This window comes from Entelurus aequoreus, linkage group LG06 (assembly GCF_033978785.1).
Source record: "Entelurus aequoreus isolate RoL-2023_Sb linkage group LG06, RoL_Eaeq_v1.1, whole genome shotgun sequence".
Taxonomy (NCBI): domain Eukaryota; kingdom Metazoa; phylum Chordata; class Actinopteri; order Syngnathiformes; family Syngnathidae; genus Entelurus; species Entelurus aequoreus.
The window spans coordinates 85,221,812-85,230,916 of NC_084736.1; the positions used below are offsets into that span (position 1 = coordinate 85,221,812).

The 9,105-nt window shown below is 42.1% G+C and overlaps 1 protein-coding gene across 1 annotated transcript in view; it reads left to right on the top strand.

Annotated features, from left to right (window-relative positions):
• The first annotated feature begins 250 nt into the window (after positions 1-250).
• Positions 251-9,105, top strand: part of tbx16 (T-box transcription factor 16) — a 36,227-nt gene continuing 27,372 nt past the window's right edge. The window contains exon 1 of the mRNA XM_062049728.1: positions 251-320. The gene's annotated coding sequence lies outside the window, so the exon portion shown is untranslated. The remainder of the gene's footprint in view (positions 321-9,105) is intronic.

Sequence of the window (9,105 nt, forward strand, 5' to 3'; positions counted from 1 at the left end):
CTCCTCCCACATCTCAGGTGTCACTGATGCTCCTCCCACCTCTCAGGTGTCACCGATGCTCCTCCCACCTCTCAGGTGTCAAACCTTCAGCCATCTGCTTGCCTGCACTGTGCCACTAACATTAACAGCTGCCAATATACAGCCAGGATCAGACGGCGGCCCAATAAAGAGCTCCCCCGAGTGGACTGACGAGAAATGTCACACCTTTGGCCGACATCAGACATGCAACATACCCTTTTCATGCTGGAGAAGACGCTCTGTATTCTTCATCAACAGGAAGTTGTTACTCTCAGTCCAAGCTCATGGCTTGCAAAGAAAAGGTGAGTGGTGGTAAAGTGTGGTGTAGTCCTGGTAAAGTGTGGTGTGGTCCTGTCAGCTCCCTCATGCATCCTCCTCACATTTGGTGTGCCCCCCCCCCCCCCCCACCCCCCCAATAAGAAAACAAAGCTCACTGCAGCAAATGACAAGTTGACACCACTTTATAAGTTGACACCACTTCATAAGAAAGTCCTGGAAGTTGCTAATGAAGACTAATGACTTCCCTGGTGTGGCAGACTTCACACCCTGGTGGTGTACAACAAGCCCTTTGAGCCCCTCAGTGGTCCGCAAGGTGGGCTTCTGCTGCTGCCACACCATCCTTTCTCTTCTTCACCACACACCTCCTTCACCCATCCAACATATCATAGCAACACATCCAACATATCATAGCAACACATCCAACATATCATAGCAACACATCCAACATATCATAGCAACACATCCAAACATATCATAGCAACACATCCAACATATCATAGCAACACATCCAACATGTCATAGCAACACATCCAACATATCCTAGCAACACATCCAACATATCATAGCAACACATCCAACATATCATAGCAACACATGCAACATATCATAGCAACACATCCAACATATCATAGCAACACATCCAACATATCATAGCAACACATCCAAACATATCATAGCAACACATCCAACATATCATAGCAACACATCCAACATATCATAGCAACACATCCAACATATCATAGCAACACATCCAAACATATCATAGCAACACATCCAACATATCATAGCAACACATCCAACATATCATAGCAACACATCCAACATATCATAGCAACACATCCAACATATCATAGCAACACATCCAACATATCATAGCAACACATCCAAACATATCATAGCAACACATCCAACATATCATAGCAACACATCCAACATATCATAGCAACACATCCAACATATCATAGCAACACATCCAACATATCATAGCAACACATCCAACATATCATAGCAACACATCCAACATATCATAGCAACACATGCAACATATCATAGCAACACATCCAACATATCATAGCAACACATCCAACATATCATAGCAACACATCCAACATATCATAGCAACACATCCAACATATCATAGCAACACATCCAACATATCATAGCAACACATCCAACATATCATAGCAATCACTTACACTGCAATACATCACACGTCACTATCAATGGTCTTAATTAGGGCCGCTCATCAAATGCACCCACCCTCATTATTAGGGTGAGGTCATCCTCATTATTAGGGTGAGGTCATCCTCATTATTAGGGTGAGGTCATCCTCATTATTAAGGTGAGGTCATCCTCATTATTAGGGTGAGGTCAGGGGGCGGCAACACAAAATGTTGAAGAGTCATATTGGACCAAAACTACAAAAAAAAGATATATAACCTGTATATAAAACAATTACGTTAACAAAATGTATAAATGATGTACATATACACTTTATACATGTCAGGTGAATTGAAAAACTATATATACAAAAAACGACTATAATAAATGCAGCCAATATTACATACAGATAATGTGTCATGACACATGCTAATATACATTAAATACACAGACCACATAAGTCAAGGAAATTAAATATAGCTACAAACGAGGCATAATGATGCAATATGTACATACAGCTAGCCTAAATAGCATGTTAGCATTGAAAAGCTTGCAGTCATACACTGACCAAATATGTCTGATTAGCACTCCAACAAGTCAATAACATCAACAAAGCTCCCCTTTGTGCATTCACGCACAGTGTAAAACTTTTGGTGGACAAAATGAGACAAAGAAGGAGCGGAAGATTTTACATGTAAACCAAAATGAGTAGGACAAAAGGATGTTAACATTCACACACCTTCACAGTGTGTGAATGTGGAAATAGTGTCAAAGCGTTTTGAGTTCCTTATGTCTACCCACTACGCCATGGGGCGGCATGGCGTAGTGGGTAGAGCGGCCTTGCCAGAAACCTGAGGGTTGCAGGTTCGCTCCCCGCCTCTTACCATCCAAAAATCGCTGCCGTTGTGTCCTTGGGCAGGACACTTCACCCTTGCCCCCGGTGCCGCTCACACCGGAGAATGAATGATGAATGAATGAGTTGTAAAAATGAATGATGGGTTCTCACTTCTCTGTGAAGCGCTTTGAGTGTCTAGAAAAGCGCTATATAAATCTAATCCATTATTATTATTATTATTATTAAAAATGTAGAAAAGCGCTTTTCAAGTATAACCCATTTACCATTTACCATTCTCTCTTGTTGTTTGGTGACCACAGCCAGGCCAACACCAACTGATTTATAAAGCACTTTCTAATTAAACTTTATTTATGTACTCTTATTACACTTATAATACACAGACAAGAGAAGAAAACAAACATACACACACACACACGTGTACACACATAACATGAACATAAACATACGTACACACACAACATAAACATACGTACACACACAACATAAACATACGTACACACACAACATAAACATACGTACACACACAACATAAACATACGTACACACACGTGTACACACACAACATGAACATAAACACACGTGTACACACACACAACATTAATGACAATAAGAAAACAAAAGGATTTAGGGAAAATGTTACCTTGGAGTCTTCCACACCGGAGAATAACTACAAACCCCGTTTCCATATGAGTTGTGAAATGGTGTTAGATGTAAATATAAACAGAATACAATGATTTGCAAATCCTTTTCAAGCCATATTCAGTTGAATATGCTACAAAGACAACATATTTCATGTTCAAACTGATAAACATTTTTTTTTGCAAATAATCATTAACTTTAGAATTTGATGGCAGCAACACGTGACAAAGAAGTTGGGAAAGGTGGCAATAAATACTGATAAAGTTGAGGAATGCTCATCAAACACTTATTTGGAACATCCCACAGGTGTGCAGGCTAATTGGGAACAGGTGGGTGCCATGATTGGCTATAAAAGTAGATTCCATGAAATGCTCAGTCATTCACAAACAAGGATGGGGCGAGGGTCACCACTTTGTCAACAAATGCCTGAGCAAATTGTTGAACAGTTTAAGAACAACCTTTCTCGAGCAGCTATTGCAAGGAATTGAGGGATTTCACCATCCACGCTCCGTAATATCATCAAAGAGAATGTGGAGAAATCACTGCAGGTAAGCAGCTAAGCCCGTGACCTTCCATCCCTCAGGCTGTACTGCATCAACAAGCCACATCAGTGTGTAAAGGATATCACCACATGGAACACTTCAGAAACCCACTGTCAGTAACTACAGTTGGTCGCTACATCTGTAAGTGCAAGTTAAAACTCTCCTATGCAAGGCGAAAACCGTTTATCAACAACACCCAGAAACGCCGTTGGCTTGGCTGGGCCTGAGCTCATCTAAGATGGACTGATACAAAGTGGAAAAGTGTTCTGTGGTCTGACGAGTCCACATTTCAAATTGTTTTTGGAAACTGTGGAAGTTGTGTCCTCCGGACCAAAGAGGAAAAGAACCATCCGGATTGTTCTATGGTCAAAGTGTAAAAGGCAGCATGTGTGATGGTATGGGGGTGTATTAGTGGCCAAGACATGGGTAACTTACACATCTGTGAAGGCACCATTAATGCTGAAAGGTACATACAGCTTTTGGAGCAACATATGTTGCCATCCAAGCAACGTTACCATGGACGCCCCTGCTTATTTCAGCAAGACAATGCCAAGCCACGTGTTACATCAACGTGGCTTCATAGTAAAAGAGTGCGGGTACTAGACTGGCCTGCCTGTAGTCCAGACATTGAAAATGTGTGGCGTCTAAAATATGAGAAGGGAGACTGTTGAACAACTTAAGCTGTACATCAAGCAAGAATGGGAAAGAATTCCACTTCAAAAATGTGTCTCCTCACTTCCCAAACCTTTACTGAGTGTTGTTAAAAGGAAAGGCCATGTAACACAGTGGTGAACATGCCCTTTCCCAACTACTTTGGCACATGTTGCAGCCATGAAATTCTAAGTTCATTATTATTTGCAAAAAAAAATCAAGTTTATGAGTTTGAACATGAAATATGTTGTCTTTGTAGCATATTCAACTGAATATGGCTTGAAAAGGATTTGCAAATCATTGTATTCCGTTTATATTTACATCTAACACCATTTCCCAACTCATATGGAAACGGGGTTTGTACATGTACAACACATGTACAATAGAAGTGTAAGACACATGTACAATAGAAGTGTACAACACATGTACAATAGAAGTGTAAGACACAAGGGTTGGAGGGTGATGTGGTTCCAGGGGCCGCCTTGTGCTGAGTGCTAAGGTGTGAGGAGAAGCAGACTTTGATTGAGACTTTTATTAGTAGGTTGCACAGTGAAGTACATATTCCGTACAATTGACCACTAAATGGTAACACCCCAATAAGTTTTTCAACTTGTTTAAGTCGGGGTCCACTTAAATTGATTCATGATACAGATATATACTATCATATATACTATCATCATAATACAGTCATCACACAAGATAATCACATTGAATTATTTACATTATTTACAATCAGGGGTGTGGAGGGGGGGGGGGTAGGATATGGACAGCAAGTAGTGGAGAGAGAGAGAGAGAGAGAGAGAGAGAGAGAGAGAGAGAGAGAGAGACAGAGAGAGAGAGAGAGAGAGATCAAAAGGCATAATAAAAAGTATCTGCATTTGATTGTTTACATTTGATTATTAACAATCCGGGGAGGGTGTTAGTTTAGGGTTGTAGCTGCCTGGAGGTGAACTTTTATAGCGGTTTTGAAGGAGGATAGAGATGCCCTTTCTTTTACACCTGTTGGGAGCGCATTCCACATTGATGTGGCATAGAAAGAGAATGAGTTAAGACCTTTGTTAGATGGGAATCTGGGTTTAACGTGGTTAGTGGAGCTCCCCCTGGTGTTGTGGTTATGGCGGTCATTTACGTTAAGGAAGTAGTTTGACATGTACTTCGCTATCAGGGAGGTGTAGTGGATTTTATAGACTAGGCTCAGTGCAAGTTGTTTAACTCTGTCCTCCACCTTGAGCCAGCCCACTTTAGAGAAGTGGGTAGGAGTGAGGTGTGATCTGGGGTGGAGGTCTAGAAGTAACCTGACTAGCTTGTTCTGGGATGTTTGGAGTTTAGATTTGAGGGTTTTGGAGGTGCTAGGGTACCAGGAGGTGCATGCGTAATCGTAAAAGGGTTGAACGAGAGTTCCCGCCAGAATCCTCAAGGTGCTTTTGTTGACCAGAGAGGAGATTCTGTAGAGAAATCTCGCTCGTTGGTTGACCTTTCTGATTACCTTGGTTGCCATTTTATCACAGGAAAGGTTAGCCTCTAGAATGGAACCTAGGTAGGTGACCTCATCTTTCCTGGTGATAACAATGTCACCTACTTTTATGGTGAAGTCATTGACTCTCTTAAGTTTGATGTGGGACCCAAACAGGATGGATTCAGTTTTACCCAAGTGTATGGATAGCTTGTTGTCAGCGAGCCAGGTGCAAGTTCTGCACAGCTCAGCACTGAGGATTTTCTCCACCTGTGACTTGTCCTTGTCTGATACCAGCAGGGCCGAGTCATCCGCAAACAACAACAATTCACAGTCGCATGCCGATGACATGTGGTTTATGTATATTAGGAACAGTAAAGGCCCCAATATACTGCCTTGGGGGACTCCACAGCTCACCGAGAGGGGGGGGGGACACGGTGCCGTTCACCTCTACCACCTGCTCCCTCCCCTCCAAGTAAGATTGCATCCAGCTCCAAGAGGTTTTGTTAAATCCGATTGCTCGGAGCTTATCCAACAGTATAGCGTGGTTAACGGTGTCAAAGACCTTCTGAAGGTCCAGCATGACCATGCTGCAGTATTTGCCCGCATCCACCTCATGTTTGATGTGCTCGCTCACATAGAGAAGGCATGTGTCAGTGGAGTGGTTAGTTCTGAAGTCACATAGAGAAGGCATGTGTCAGTGGAGTGGTTAGTTCTGAAGTCAGATAGAGAAGGCATGTGTCAGTGGAGTGGTTAGTTCTGAAGTCAGATAGAGAAGGCATGTGTCAGTGGAGTGGTTAGTTCTGAAGTCAGATAGAGAAGGCATGTGTCAGTGGAGTGGTTAGTTCTGAAGTCACATAGAGAAGGCATGTGTCAGTGGAGTGGTTAGTTCTGAAGCCACATAGAGAAGGCATGTGTCAGTGGAGTGGTTAGTTCTGAAGTCAGATAGAGAAGGCATGTGTCAGTGGAGTGGTTAGTTCTGAAGTCAGATAGGGCTATATAAATAAACATTGATTGATTGATTGATTGATAGAGAAGGCATGTGTCAGTGGAGTGGTTAGTTCTGAAGTCAGATAGAGAAGGCATGTGTCAGTGGAGTGGTTAGTTCTGAAGTCAGATAGAGAAGGCATGTGTCAGTGGAGTGGTTAGTTCTGAAGTCAGATAGAGAAGGCATGTGTCAGTGGAGTGGTTAGTTCTGAAGCCGGATTGGAATTTGTACATGAGTTTATTAGTGGCAAGGTAACTATTGACCTTATCATAAACTATTTTCTCCATTACTTTGGAAACGGAACTGAGAATAGAAAAAGGTCGGTAGTTGCCAGGTTCCAATTTGCTTCCTTTTTTAAAGAGGGGAGTTACTCTTGCTATCTTAAAATCTTTTGGTACTTGGCCTTGTGTAATTGATAGGTTTATTATGTGTGTGATGATCGGGGCAATGATGGAGGCAGAGTCCCTGAGGAATCTGGAGGGAATATTATCAAGGCCGGTGGCCTTGTTTGGGTGGAGCATGCTCAATTTTTTAAACACCTCATCAGCTGAGAACATTTCTAATTTGAAATCATCGTTGGATACTCCTAGCTTTCTGTAGAAGGCTTTAATGTGTTCTACACCAAAGCCACCAGAGTGGTGGGACAGCTTGTTGACAAGAGTTGCGGCTATGCTGGTGAAAAAGATGTTAAGTCTGCTAGCTACCTCCATTTTGTCTGTAATGAGGGAGTCACCCTCCTTGATGCTGATGTTGGTGAGTCTGGTTGTAAGTTTCTGGCTGCAACCAGGAAGCTGCTTGTTGAGGATTTTCCAGAGCTCACGTGGCTTATTTGTGTTTTCCTCTATTTTGTCGCTAATGTCTTTTTTTAAAGGATTTAGTCAAGTTGGTTGACTTATTTCTTAATTTATTGCATTGCTTTTTGAGAGTTGAAAGGAGTAATTTGAGGTTGTTATTATTGGGTTGTTTATCTACTTCTGTTTTACACTTTTGGTGTTCAGGGTATTTTCTGTCTGAAAGTGTGATGACTAACAAGTAGTTTGACATCAACTAACAAGTAGTTTGCCATCAACTAACAAGTAGTTTGCCATCAACTAACAAGTAGTTTGCCATCAACTAACAAGTAGTTTGACATCAACTAACAAGTAGTTTGCCATCAACTAACAAGTAGTTTGACATCAACTAACAAGTAGTTTGACATCAACTAACAAGTAGTTTGACATCAACTAACAAGTAGTTTGCCATCAACTAACAAGTAGTTTGCCATCAACTAACAAGTAGTTTGACATGAGGACAAACACAGCTGACACGTCTTCAAGGTCAATGCTGTCATCTGCGACTTTAACTTCTTGTAAAAGCATCTCTGCGTCTTTTAGTGTTTCATCACGCAGCTTTTACTGTTTCATTATGCAGCTTCTAGTGTGTCATTATGCAGCTTCTAGTGTGTCATCACGCAGCTTTTTTACCCTCGTTTACCTTCCGCATGGACCTGCTGTGCTGCAGGCAGGAGTGTGAAAGACACCCGTCAATATTTTCACAAGACATCTTTATGCAGCTGGGAGTGTTGGCGTCCTCTAAAGTGGACGTGTACTTATTGTGTGTACGGACGTGTACTTATTGTGTGTACGGACGTGCACTTATTGTGTGTACGGACATGCACTTATTGTGTGTACGGACGTGCACTTATTGTGTGTACGGACGTGCACTTATTGTGTGTACGGACATGCACTTATTGTGTGTACGGACATGCACTTATTGTGTGTACGGACATGCACTTATTGTGTGTACGGACATGCACTTATTGTGTGTACGGACATGCACTTATTGTGTGTACGGACATGCACTTATTGTGTGTACGGACATGCACTTATTGTGTGTACGGACATGCACTTATTGTGTGTACGGACATGCACTTATTGTGTGTACGGACATGCACTTATTGTGTGTACGGACATGCACTTATTGTGTGTACGGACATGCACTTATTGTGTGTACGGACATGCACTTATTGTGTGTACGGACATGCACTTATTGTGTGTACGGACATGCACTTATTGTGTGTACGGACATGCACTTATTGTGTGTACGGACATGCACTTATTGTGTGTACGGACGTGCACTTATTGTGTGTACGGACATGCACTTATTGTGTGTACGGACATGCACTTATTGTGTGTACGGACGTGCACTTATTGTGTGTACGGACATGCACTTATTGTGTGTACGGACATGCACTTATTGTGTGTACGGACATGCACTTATTGTGTGTACGGACATGCACTTATTGTGTGTACGGACATGCACTTATTGTGTGTACGGACATGCACTTATTGTGTGTACGGACATGCACTTATTGTGTGTACGGACATGCACTTATTGTGTGTACGGACATGCACTTATTGTGTGTACGGACATGCACTTATTGTGTGTACGGACATGCACTTATTGTGTGTACGGACGTGCACTTATTGTGTGTACGGACATGCACTTATTGTGTGTACGGACATGCACTTATTGTGTG